This window comes from Chiloscyllium punctatum, chromosome 15 (assembly GCF_047496795.1).
Source record: "Chiloscyllium punctatum isolate Juve2018m chromosome 15, sChiPun1.3, whole genome shotgun sequence".
NCBI classification, from domain to species: Eukaryota; Metazoa; Chordata; class Chondrichthyes; order Orectolobiformes; family Hemiscylliidae; genus Chiloscyllium; species Chiloscyllium punctatum.
In genome coordinates this window covers 79,272,629-79,285,159 of record NC_092753.1, presented here as the reverse complement: position 1 = coordinate 79,285,159, position 12,531 = coordinate 79,272,629, and the positions used below count along the sequence as shown (strand labels likewise).

At 41.2% G+C, this 12,531-nt stretch overlaps 1 protein-coding gene across 10 annotated transcripts in view; it reads left to right on the top strand.

The window, feature by feature from the left end:
* LOC140486433 (potassium voltage-gated channel subfamily E member 2-like) overlaps positions 1–12,531 on the top strand; it is an 82,989-nt gene that overhangs the window by 26,167 nt on the left and 44,291 nt on the right. For 4 of the 10 annotated variants that reach the window (XM_072585559.1, XM_072585557.1, XM_072585560.1 and 1 more), the window contains exons 2-5: positions 5,939–6,034; positions 7,371–7,414; positions 7,908–7,985; positions 8,328–8,475. The gene's annotated coding sequence lies outside the window, so the exon portion shown is untranslated. Of the gene's footprint in view, positions 1–3,389; positions 3,453–5,938; positions 6,035–7,370; positions 7,415–7,907; positions 7,986–8,327; positions 8,476–12,531 lie in introns of those variants that run through there. The other 6 variants (XM_072585565.1, XM_072585562.1, XM_072585558.1 and 3 more) reach the window with 5 other exon arrangements.

Below are 12,531 nucleotides of genomic sequence, written 5' to 3'. Positions count from 1 at the left end.
CAAAATGAAGCACCTCGAATTTATCTGAATTAAACTCGTTCGGTCACTTCTCAGCCCATTGGCCCATCTGGTCCAGATCCCGTTGTAATTTGAGGTAACCCTCTTCGCTGTCCACTCCACCTCCAATTTTGGTGTCATCTGCAAACTTACTAACTGTACCTCTTATGCTCGCATCCAAATCATTTATGTAAATGACAAAAAGTAGAGGTCCCAGCACTGATCCTTGTGGCACTCCACTGGTCACAGGCCTCCAGTCTGAAAAACAACCCTCCTCCACCACCCTCTGTCTTCTACCTTTGAGCCAGTTCTGTATCCAAATGGCTAGTTCTCCCTGTATTCCATGAGATCTAAGCTTGCTAATCAGTCTCCCATGGGGAACCTTGTTGAACGCCTTACTTAAGTCCCTATAGATTACATCTACTGCTCTGCCCTCATCAATCTTCTTTGTTACTTCTTCAAAAAACTCAATTAAGTTTGTGAGACATGATTTACCATGCACAAAGCCATGTTGACTATCCCAAATCAGTCCTTGTCTATCCAAATACATGTACATCCTGTCCCTCAGGATTCCCTCCAACAACTTACCCACTACCGAGGTCAGGCTCACCGGTCTATAGTTCCCTCGCTTGTCTTTACCACCCTTCTTAAACAGTGGCACCACGTTTGCCAACCTCCAGTCTTCCGGCACCTCACCTGTGACTATCGATGATACAAGTATCTCGGCAAGAGGCCCAGCAATCACTTCTCTAGCTTCCCACAGTGTTCTCGGGTACACCTGATCAGGTACTGGGGATTTATCCACTTTTAACCGTTTCAAGACATCCAGCACTTCCTCCTCTGTAATCTGGACATTTTACAAGATGTCACCATCTATTTCCCTACAGTCTATATCTTCCATATCCTTTTCCACAGTAAATACTGGTGCAAAATATTCATTTAGTATCTCCCCCATTTTCTGTGGCTTTACACAAAGGCCGCCTTGCTGATCTTTGAGGGGCCCCATTCTCTCCCTAATTACCCTTTTGCCCTTAATGTATTTGTAAAACCCCTTTGGATTCTCCTTAATTCTATTTGCCAAAGCTATCTCATGTCTCAGTTTTGCCGTCCTGATTTTCCTCTTAAGTATACTCCTACTGTCTTTATACTCTTCTAAGGATTCACTCAATCTATCCTGTCTGTACCTGACCTATGCTTCCTTCTTTTTCTTAACCAAACCCTCAATTTCTTTAGTCATCCAGCATTCCCTTTACCTACCAGCCTTCCTTAGCACAGCTGTAATGCTATCCCTTATCAAAAATGCCACTCCCCTCCTCTTTTGCCTCCCTTTCTATCCTTCCTTATCCTGGATTGCGTCTTGCGGAGTGAACGATATTTTCTCTAACAAAACATCCTACATCCTACAAATCTTAGAGTTCAATGTTATGAAACAAGTGTGGGACTCTGAGACTAAATAAAAGGATGTATCCATCTTTACGTCTGACCATATAAAAATGTTCATGAAATTTGTTTCTTTTCATTAACAATTCAAGTACTTTTTTCTTGAAATGTTGTCACTATGGTAATGTCTGCAGTCAATCACTGTACTGTAAATTTTCATGAACAGCAATCTGACAGTGAAAGTAACAAATGATTGGTTGAGGCATACGTGTTGGCCAGGAGAATAATTAAGCCCTTGTCATTATTCAAAATTGGACCAGAGGACTTTTTAAAATCCATTGAGCGGGTGGTCAGGGCTTTAGTTTAGTGTCTCATTTGTAGGCTTAGCACTCTGTCAGTATAAGTTTGAGTGTCATGCTAGAATAAGCACGAAATTTATACAATTTGGATGTCAGGAATTAAATATGGAGGGTGGAGTACAGATCAGACAAGACCTAACAACTCAGATAAACATGAATTAAATTTCTACTTTGATAGTTTGAGAATTTTAATTCAATTGGAAAGTTTGAAAATAAAAATTCTGCCTCAGTAGAATTGAACGTGAAACTGACTGACATCCTTTAGGAGTCTCCTGACACTAGGTTATAGTCCAACAGGTTTGTTTGAAATCACAAGCTTTCAGAAGGCTGATCCTTCATCAGGTGAAGTCACCTGATGAAGGAGCAGTGATATGAAAGCTTGGGATTTCAAACAAACCTGTTGGACTGTAAGCTGGTGTCGTATGACTTCTGACCCTGTCCACCTAGTCCAACACTGGCACCTCTACGTCACCATCCTTTAGAGAGGAAACTTGCTGTCCTTACCCTAAATGTGACTCCAGTCCACAGCAATGTGAGGTGGTCTTGCTAGCTCCTAGTGGCTGAAGAGAAAACCCCAGCGTTTTCCCACTGAGGGACAAGGTGTACTTTATTTTTGCTCTTCTTCTGGAGTGTTATTCACGGCACAATGTTTGATGCATTTTTCTTCTGAGAGAGACGATAGGGAGTAATAACGTTATTGGGCTAGTAATCCAAAGCCCAAGCTAATGTGCTGAGGATGTGGGTTCAAATCCCACCATGGCAGAAGGTGAAATTTGAATTCAATACAATCTGCAATAAAGTGCTAATCTATTGGCAGCCATGTAACCACTGTCGATTGTTATAAAAAAGCCATCTCATTCACTAATGTCCTTTAGGGAAGGAATTCTGCCTTCCAAACCTGGTGTGGTCTACATGTGACTCCAGCTCCACAACAATGTGGTTGATTCTGAACTGCCTTCTGGGGAATTAGGGGTGGGTAAGAATTGTTGGCCTAGATAGTGACACCCACATCCTATGAACAAATGAAAAAAATCCTTAGGACAATAGCGAGCCTATGGGAATCCCTCTTTCTTCTGATGGAGTGTGAAATACTTGATTTAGGATCCATTGGAACCTTTTTTGGCACCATTGTGTTGTAAGATAACTGCTGTAAACTAACAGTGAGTGATTGATTACTATGATTTGCCAGTTTATCCTTTATCAACCTATCATGCAACTACCAGATGGACCTTGGACAATAGTTCCTATGTAGGTAAAAACAATGACTGCAGATGCTGGAAACCAGATTCTGGATTAGTGGTGCTGGAAGAGCACAGCAGTTCAGGCAGCATCCAAGGAGCTTTGAAATCGACGTTTCGGGCAAAAGCCCTTCATCAGGAATAAAGGCAGTGAGCCTGAAGCGTGGAGAGATAAGCTAGAGGAGGATGGGGGTGGGGAGAAAGTAGCATAGAGTAGTTGCAGTTTATCTCTCCACGCTTCAGGCCACTGCAACTACTCTATGCTACTTTCTCCCCACCCCCACCCTCCTCTAGCTTATCTCTCCACGCTTCAGGCTCACTGCCTTTATTCCTGATGAAGGGCTTTTGCCCGAAACGTCGATTTCGAAGCTACTTGGATGCTGCCTGAACTGCTGTGCTCTTCCAGCACCACTAATCCAGAAAATAGTTCCTATGTGCTATTTGGAGGAAGAGAACTGGAGGAATGGGCTTATTAACTGTGAGTCAGCTGAATTCATAAATGGAGTATCATTTATTTAATAACTGCAGTTATAAATACTGGTGGAACTTGTCTTACCTAAGGAACAATGCACAGAATGTGGAAAATATGATTCACTGATAAAAAGACATGATAACTTTGTGTGTGATGTAAGCTAACCTATAACCAGCTCATGAAACAGATATGAGATTTCCAACATCACCTCAGCTCCGATTTCTTTTACTTCAGCTCATCTCAAGCCACCACTGAAACCAAATAGCCAATATCAATCATTTTCTACAGTCCAAAATTTATACATGAAGTATATCGGAAAAAGGACCAATATGTTGTTTTCTAGAGCAAAGATCTCTCAATAGTTTCCCAGTGGACAACTTACAACATTGAGAAAGAGTATTGTACTGAGATGGTAGGATTTCTCAAAGTGCAGGGTATCATTGTCTGTATACATGTTCTTCAATAGCACCCTCACATTTTAGTGGTATCTAGTCGGCATGGACTAGTTGGGCCAAAGGGTCTGTTTCTGTGCTCTACACCTCTATGACTCTATGGTGCCATGCTGATCCAGAACAACTTCCAATCACTCAGTGCACATTTCATTCATGACCATTGATGACTTTTGGAGTACTGTGTTGAATTCTGGTCTCCTGCTACAGGAAAGATGTTGTGAAACTTGAAAATGTTCATAAAAGATTTACCAAGATGTTGCCAGGACGAGAGGCTTTGAGTTATAAGGATAGGCTGAATAGGCTGGGATCTTTTTCCCAGGAGTTTCAGAGGCTGAGGGGTGACCTTATAGAGGTTTATAAAATCGTGAGAGGCATATCCAAGGTCTTTTCCCCAGGGAAAGGAGTCCAAAATTACAGGACATAGCTTTAAGGTGAGAGGGGAAAGATTTCATAGGAACCTAAGAGACAACATTTTCACACAGAGGGTGGTGCATGTATGGAATGAGCTGCCAGAGGAGGTGGTGCAGGCTGGTACAATTACAACATTTAAAAGGCATTTGGACGGATATGTGAATAGGAAGGGTTTAAGGGGATATGGGCCAAATGGTGGCAAATGGGACTAGATTAATTTGGGATATCTGTTGAGCATGGACAAGTTGGACCAAAGGGTCTGTTTTCACTTTGTATAACTTAGAGTCATAGAGATGCACAGCACGGAAACAGATCCTTCAGTCCAACTCATCCATGCTGACCTGATATCTCAACCTAATCTAGTCCCATTTGCCAGTATGTGGCCCAAATCCTTCCAATCCCTTCCTATTCATATACCCATCCAAATACCTTTTAAATGCTGTAATTGTACCAGCCTCCACCACTTCCTCTAGCACATCATTCCATACATGCACCACCCTCTGCATGACAAAGTTGCCCCTTAGGTCTCTTTTATCTCTTTCTCCTCTCACCCTAAACCTGTGCCCTCTAGATCTGGACCCCTCCACCCCAGGGAAAAGACCTTGTCTATTTACACTATCCATGCCCTTTATGATTTTATAAACTTCTATAAGGTCAGCCTCCGACGCTCCAGGGAAAACAGCCCCAGCCTATTCAGCCTCTCCCCATAGCTCAAATCCTCCAACCCTGGCAACATCCTTGTTAATCTTTTCTGAACCATTTCAATTTTCACAACATCCTTCCAATAGGAAGGAGACCAGAATTGCAAGCAATATTCCAAAATTGGCCTAATCAACGTCATGTACAGTCACAACATGACCTTCCAAGCTCTATGCTCAATGCTCTGACCAATAAAGGAAAGCATAGCAAATGCCTTCTTCACTATCCTATCAACTTGCGACTCTACTTGTAAAGATCACTATGAACACATGATTCTATGACTGTATCTGGTGTTAAATGTGGCATGTAACTCAGGAGCAGCCTTGAAGTATTTTCTTTAAGGCAATCTTAGTCCATTCACTACTTATTGCAAAAGGAAAATGAAGACTTTTCTAGGATAAGGGTTTTGCAGGCTAGGGCAGAATTTATTACCCATACCTTATTGCTCAGAGGATGGTATAAGTTAACTACATTGCTGTGATTCTGCAGTCATGTGTTGGCCAGACCTGGTAAGGAGAGCCGATTTCCTTCTCTAAAGGACATTAGTAAACCAGATGGGACAATTGACACTAGTTATATGATCACCATTAGACAAGCATTTTACTAAATTCAACTTGGATCATCTGCCATGGTGGAATTCAAACCTATGATCCAAGAATGTTAACCTGGGCATCTGGATTATTAGTCCAGTGATATAACCGTGATGGCACTGCTGTCCTAATGTTACTCTCTGTAAATATGATTCATGTCATGTCTATGACAGTTGCTTAGCCTGTTAAATATTGAAAATAAGTTATCAATGTATGTTTAATAGAGTACAGCCAAGGCATGGTGAATTATACATTCAATATAACAAGTCAGTCAATGCTCTATATTCCTGCTATGAAAACACACAATATTGTAATTTGCTGCTTGTTTGTAACTTTACAGGGCAAAGAGAAATTAGCATAGGCCAAAGAAGATTGTTCCTGACAATCAAATCTGGAGGTTCTTCCTCATGATCTTCTGGTTATAAGAACTGGTGAGGTAATGGCTATATGAGATAGTTCACAGTCTCTTTAGACACTTGCCTAACCTCACTCATCCATTGGTGATGCAGGGTTATCTAGATCAGCAGGATATGGCAGAACTGTCTGATATTAATCCCTGGTCTGTTCCACTCTTGCTGTCTCACATTTGATTCAAGATAAGTTTCCAAACTCAAATTCATGCTGTTATGTTGAATATTCATTTTCAATCTATACCATCACCTGACATCACGCTGTCCCAATCTGTTGCTGAAACGTTCGCTCATGCCTTCGTTACTTTGAGAGTGACTATTTCAAAGCTTTCCTGGCTGCTCATACACATTGTAACCTCTGCACACTTAACGGCATCCAAACTTTGCTGCGCATTTTAACTCACTTCAAGTCCTATTTCCCAAATACCCAAATACCCACATTGACACAAATCAAGCAGTATCTTGGAAGCTTTTATCCTTATTTTAAAGTCCTTCCATGGCTATGTTACTCCCTACCTCTGTAATCTCCTCCAGGTCCACAACCCTCTGGAGATACCTGTGCTCCTCTAATTCTGGCCCCTTGTACTTCCCTGGTTTTAAATGTTCTGTTATTGGTGGCCCTGCCTTTAGTTACCTAAGTCCCGAGCTCTGGAATTCCCTCCCTAAACCTATCTGCCTCTTTACATCACTTTCTTCCTTTAAGATACTCCTTAAGATCTAAGTTTTTTTTGTTATCTGACCTTTATGTTGCTTTGTGTTATACTTTATTTTATAAACACAACCTCTACCACCTAGAAGGACAAGAGCAGATGATACATGGGAATGTCATCATCTGCAAGTCCCTCTCCAACCCACTCTCTATCCTGACTTGGAAATATATTGCTGTTCCTTCACTGTCGCTGGCTCAAAATCTTGGAATTTCCTCCATAATGGTATTTGGGTCAACTTACAGCACATGGGGACTGCTTTATTTCAAGTGGCAGCTCACCACCACCTTCTCTAGAGAAACCAGGGATGGCAATAAATGCTGGCCAGCCAGCAACACCCACATCTCACGAATGAATAAAGAAACAATCATTTGTGCTGAGCTTTGGATGTTTTATTCTATTAAAGGTGTTATATCAATATAGGTTGTTATTAAATTGGTGAGCAGATGTTATCTTGAGAGACAGAAACATCATCCAATGCCCACTGGAAACATCCCATTTTAGTCACTGACAACGATGACATGGTTAAGTCACTATTTCCACCACATCCCTGACAGCCATCAGACCTGTCCAATGTAGAGGAGGCCATTTATTACATTGGAACCTTTGTCAAGAGTGCAAAACTGGTCTCAGGGATTCTCTCATGTCATTGCAGGCTTCTGCTCATAGACTTACTACAATCCGAAGAATCTTTCACAGGTAGGTGGTAAGTGGTCACATAAACCTGGGGAAACATGTGAATGAAGCCTTGTACCTATTTATAGATGTCCTCAGCATAGCCACACTCTCCATGGTCTCTCCACACTGGCCTCAATTTGCTTTGTGCCATTTCCAGTGATTATAGTAATCTCTGATCCTGAGAAACATCTTTTATCCAAAAACGGGACTCTGATGTCCAGCTCCCTCTCCTCACCAGCTGAGGATAAACTTTGAAATGATCCTTCTAGCAACAATTTGATGCTTCTGCATTCAAACTGCTTACCACCTAAGTTTCCTCATGCCTAAATGACTCATCCACCTCTTTCAAACTATCTCCCAAATTTTCCCGATATGGATTTATGTCTCTGGTACTTGTTGGGACAAGTCAGGATTGCAAAACCTCTATTTAATTAAATTAATTTTCGGGGTACTGTTACTACCAGCTGGGAGAAAAATGACAATTAGAACTGCTGTGTTTTCATTCTATTTTTAGCTGTAAAACTAAAGCAAATAGGAGAAAAGAAAAACTATCTTATGTCAAGATGAAGCCAAATGGATAACAAATTTAAAGGTGAGGTTTTGACTCAAACTCTTCTGTAATGTTAAAATCGGACTCAATTTATATTGTTAGTGTGGGAAAGCAGCATGCCTGAAGGACTGGGCTAATGGTGAGAGTATGTTTGGGTTGGGGAGATAGTTTGGAAGCTCTGGATTAAAAGGAGGGTGGAGATGGCCAAGCTAGGAGTCGTGTTATGTAACATACACCTGAACAGAATAGACAACCTTGACACAGACGTGGCCGCCAGTGCTTCACATTGACTCAGCTTTGTGGAACTTATCTAAAAAAGAGAAAAGAGAGAAGAAACAAATGCTGTTGCCATGGCAGCTGTTGTGGTGTCACTTTATCTTGCAGGTTTGCCTTGACCATTGGCTGGATTTGAATAGGCTGGAAAAAATATGGCAGGAAGAGTGCAGTATAAAGCCTGAGCACGACCTGGTCCTTTCAGCTGTTTCCTCATGATTTCCAAATGGCACAAGACTAAAAGTTGAAGAATTGACCTGTGAGTATTTTCTCTCCCATTCGTTGCGCACATTCTTCTCTTTTCAGATGAACATAAAGAGATTACCAATTTGAGGACAGTGTGCAGGGATTAAAAAGACGTGCATTTCTATTGTGCCATTCATGACTTCAGGATATTTCAAAAAGCTTAACAGTCATAGAGTCATAGAGATGTACAGCATTGAAACAGACCCTTCGATCCAACCCGTCCATGCCGATCAGATATCCCAACCCAATCTCGTCCCATCTGCCAGCACCCAGCCCATATCCCTCCAAACCCTTCCTATTCATATACCCACCCAAATGCTTCTTATACGTTGCAATTGTACCAGCCTCCATCACTTCCTAATTTTTTCAGTACAGTCAATAGTTGTTATTTAAGAAACACAACAAGTGCAGAAGCACATAATGAAATACCGCATACAACAATGTGAATGACCATAATCTCATTGAATGGTGCAAACATGCTAAATAATCTGTTTCTGTTTGGAATGATCAGACGGCCTGACGGTGTGACATTGGTTGATGTATAAATATTTGTCAGGGTACAAAGAAATCTTCTGCTGTTATTCAAAATAGTGTTAATGACTATTATACATCCAGGTGGATACGTCCATTATGAAATACAAAATCTCAGACAATGCAACGCCCCCCACAGTCCTTCACTGGAGTCCTAGCCCGGATTTAGCCCTAACAGCTTAAGCATCGAACCCCATAACTTTCTGATTCAGTTGTAAGAAAGCTGCCAACTGAGGTCTATACATTAGCTGGCTTCCTTTGGGCAAGTCTTTCTTATGTATGAACCATGCAAGTAGGAACAAAGGATTAGAGAGAGCGAATAGGAATTGAGAATGTGAGTGAAAGATAAGGGGTGGCTGTGAAGTTTAATGGAGAGTTTCTGGCAAATCTAAACTGTACAAGAACGTGGCAATGAGATAACTGCATGCCATGCATTTTTATCACATTACATTAAAATAGGGAGGTGTCTCACTCTTTGGCACACTTGCTGAATGAATTAAGTTGTTATTTTTCTTATTGTAATCCACTGTGTTGATCTATGCCACTGCCATTACAGAGCACTGCCATCTCCTGGCAAACAACCTCAGACAGTGGTTACATGTGATTAGCTGTTGGAAAGTGGGTTTCCTTCTTCTGGCAACATTTAACGGCATGATGCCTCTCGCAGTTGATCAGTAAGTCAGGACATTGCAATGCTGGAGTGACCGTCAGTTGTGGGAAGGATTTCACTCTGATCATATATTGTTCTCTTGGACTACAAGAGCAAGGCAGCGGCTTGGTGGTTTATCACTGGATTATTAATCCACAGACCCAGGTAACGATCTGGGTACCTGGGCTTGAATCCTGCAGTAATTGAATATATACAAGGCTGAGTTAGGCACGTTTCTGACTGGCGATTACTCTGGCTCCAAACTCTTATATTCTTTCACTCACCTGAGTTGCTTATATGTCGCTGAGGGAGCTGAATTTCTCTTGTTTGAGAGACAACATGTACACTCATTTGAAAACACTGATTTGGTTGACCTGAAATACAGTGTGTTAATGGGATGGAATATAGGCTTGTAATACACTATCTGGTAGCTGCCATACTGGAGCCCAAGATTAAAATTACTCCCTTTCCCCCAGCCCCAACAGCCCCTTACTAAATACAAGCCTTTTTTCAATGCTGTGACTGTTCAAAGAGTGTTACAATGATCTTAAGTATTAATCAAAATATTTTCTCAAATATGCAAACATAGACAGTGAAGGCCTTTATAATTACCTCCTACCTTCCTCAACAAAATGTCCTTCTAATCCAACATATTAAAACATAACATTTTCCCAACTGCTGTTCTGAATTAGGGGGTAATTTCACCACTCCTCCAACATTCCACACTATCAGCAGTGCCTTCTTTCGAATAAAAGGTTACAGTATTTTCAGTCAGACCGGAAAGCCAAAAAAATGTTTTAAGAATGCTTTCAATGCTTTTGATAACATAATTTATCCAAGGACTGTCTGTGTTGAATTAGTTAATCTTAACTTGTGGTGCCTACAAGTGGCATGGCAATGGGTATCATGCCTCAGGCTTGAGAATGTAATTAGTCTGATTAGCTAGAATCTGCATGTGTGTGGGCTGTGGATGATGAGACAACAGACCCAGCTTTCATTCCCGTGTTGGTGGCTAGAGTGTCCATTGTTGTGCATAAAAGGAGGATAGGAATAATCACATTCTACTGAGGAAGGCTAGCAACTTTGGAACCAATCTCAAAAGGTGAGGAGAAAGTCAGAATGGAAAAGAAAATAACTCATCTAGAAGTTTCTTCCTGAGTGGGGGTGGGATGGGGATAACTTTAACCCACAAGATTGGGTGGAACATCTGTTTTAATCCCCACCCAATATTAGTCGCTGTTTATTTGGAAGTAGATTGAACTCAGGTGAAATGTAAAACTAATATTACAGCCAAACCCACCCCAAAGGGTGGATTAGGTTAAAATTGCTTTTGCAATTCAAACCTTACATTGTTTTATATGCTGCATTGTTTAATCCAAACAAAAGAGTCTTTGTACATGATAGAATCTAGGCTGCAGTTAAATCTCATTAGAGAGAGAAAAAATGTTTAATGACAGTGTGAATTGGTAAGCTACAGATCACAATTCCTTGAACACCAACTGAGTAAAAATATGACAACACAGAACAAAGATAACAAAGGAACTTTGGAGAACATGGAAAAAAGGTTAGGTTTTTAACAAAAATTGTAGGATGAATTTTCCACTCGAGTGGCATAGGCAATACAAGAAAAGTGGGAAAATGAGGCGAGAATGAGAAAATCAGACTCTTGACTTTGTGAAAAAGTTCGCAATTTTCCCCTTCATGTTTAAACAACAGTTTCAGAATCCAGCTATTAAGTAGGGAGTATCTTTTTTCTCGGCAAGTGCATTTCATTATTAGTGCAATTTGTTTCTCTTATATGCCACTTTACAATTCTCTTCCCCTACTCTGAGAAACTAGATGGTGTCAATTCACGGCATGAAAGTCAGAGAGTTAGCTTTCCACCTGCTTGATCAGGTCTTTATAAAATTCTGTCTTCACCATACCATCCCTACATGTTTTGTGGACGTTATCCTCCTCCATCCTTCATTCACTCAAGTTGGCATTGGTAAACCATCAATCTCACCACATCATCTTGCCTCCTCCTGATCCAACTGTCACACATCATATTGGCTCTTTAATACATAACTACTTGACTTTGAAGTTTTTTTTATGACTTCCATGTTTCCACTGGGTCACTTTTGATGCAGGGACATGCATGCTTCCCAGGTAGACACACAGGATGCATCTGATGGTTCTTAGCTCACCTTCTTAATCATTCACTTTGTGATTACTTGCAGGCTGCTAGCTGTTATGGCGTCCATTGGTTTTTAGAGATTAGTTGTCACATTGAGGAAACCTGAACAGTCAAGGGTGTGGACTTGTTGCTGTATGTCACTGTGTTACATCATTGACACACCCACAGCAGAAGCCAGCAACTTACCCAACAAACACTTTGCATGTGCTTCAACAGAATGGCCACATTAGAAAGTCAAAAGGAGGCAGATGTTAGTGGGGTAGGGGTAGGGGATAGGATTAAAAGTTAATTGAATTAGTCAGAGAAGGGGCTAATCCAGTACTGGGTTTTTAAAAGTTAATTCAGGGAAATATGGGTGTCAATGGCTATTTCCCTTATTTCCAATCCCTAATTGCTCTGGACAAGGTTCTGGTGAATTGACTTTCCGAACCACTGCAATCCTTGGAATACCCACACTGTTGTTAAGAGTTCCAATTCACCCAGCGACAGTGAGGGAACTGCCATATAGTTCTAAGTCAGGGTGGTGTGTAACTTGGAGGGGAATTTGCAGGTCATGGTCTTCCAGATTGCAGAAGTCATGGGTTTGGAAGTTTGCATATTTAGCATAGCCAATTCACCTGACCTGCACATCTTTGGACTGTGGGAGGAAACTCACACAGACACTGGGAGAATGTGCAAACTCTACACAGTCAGTCACCTGAGGCGGGAATTGA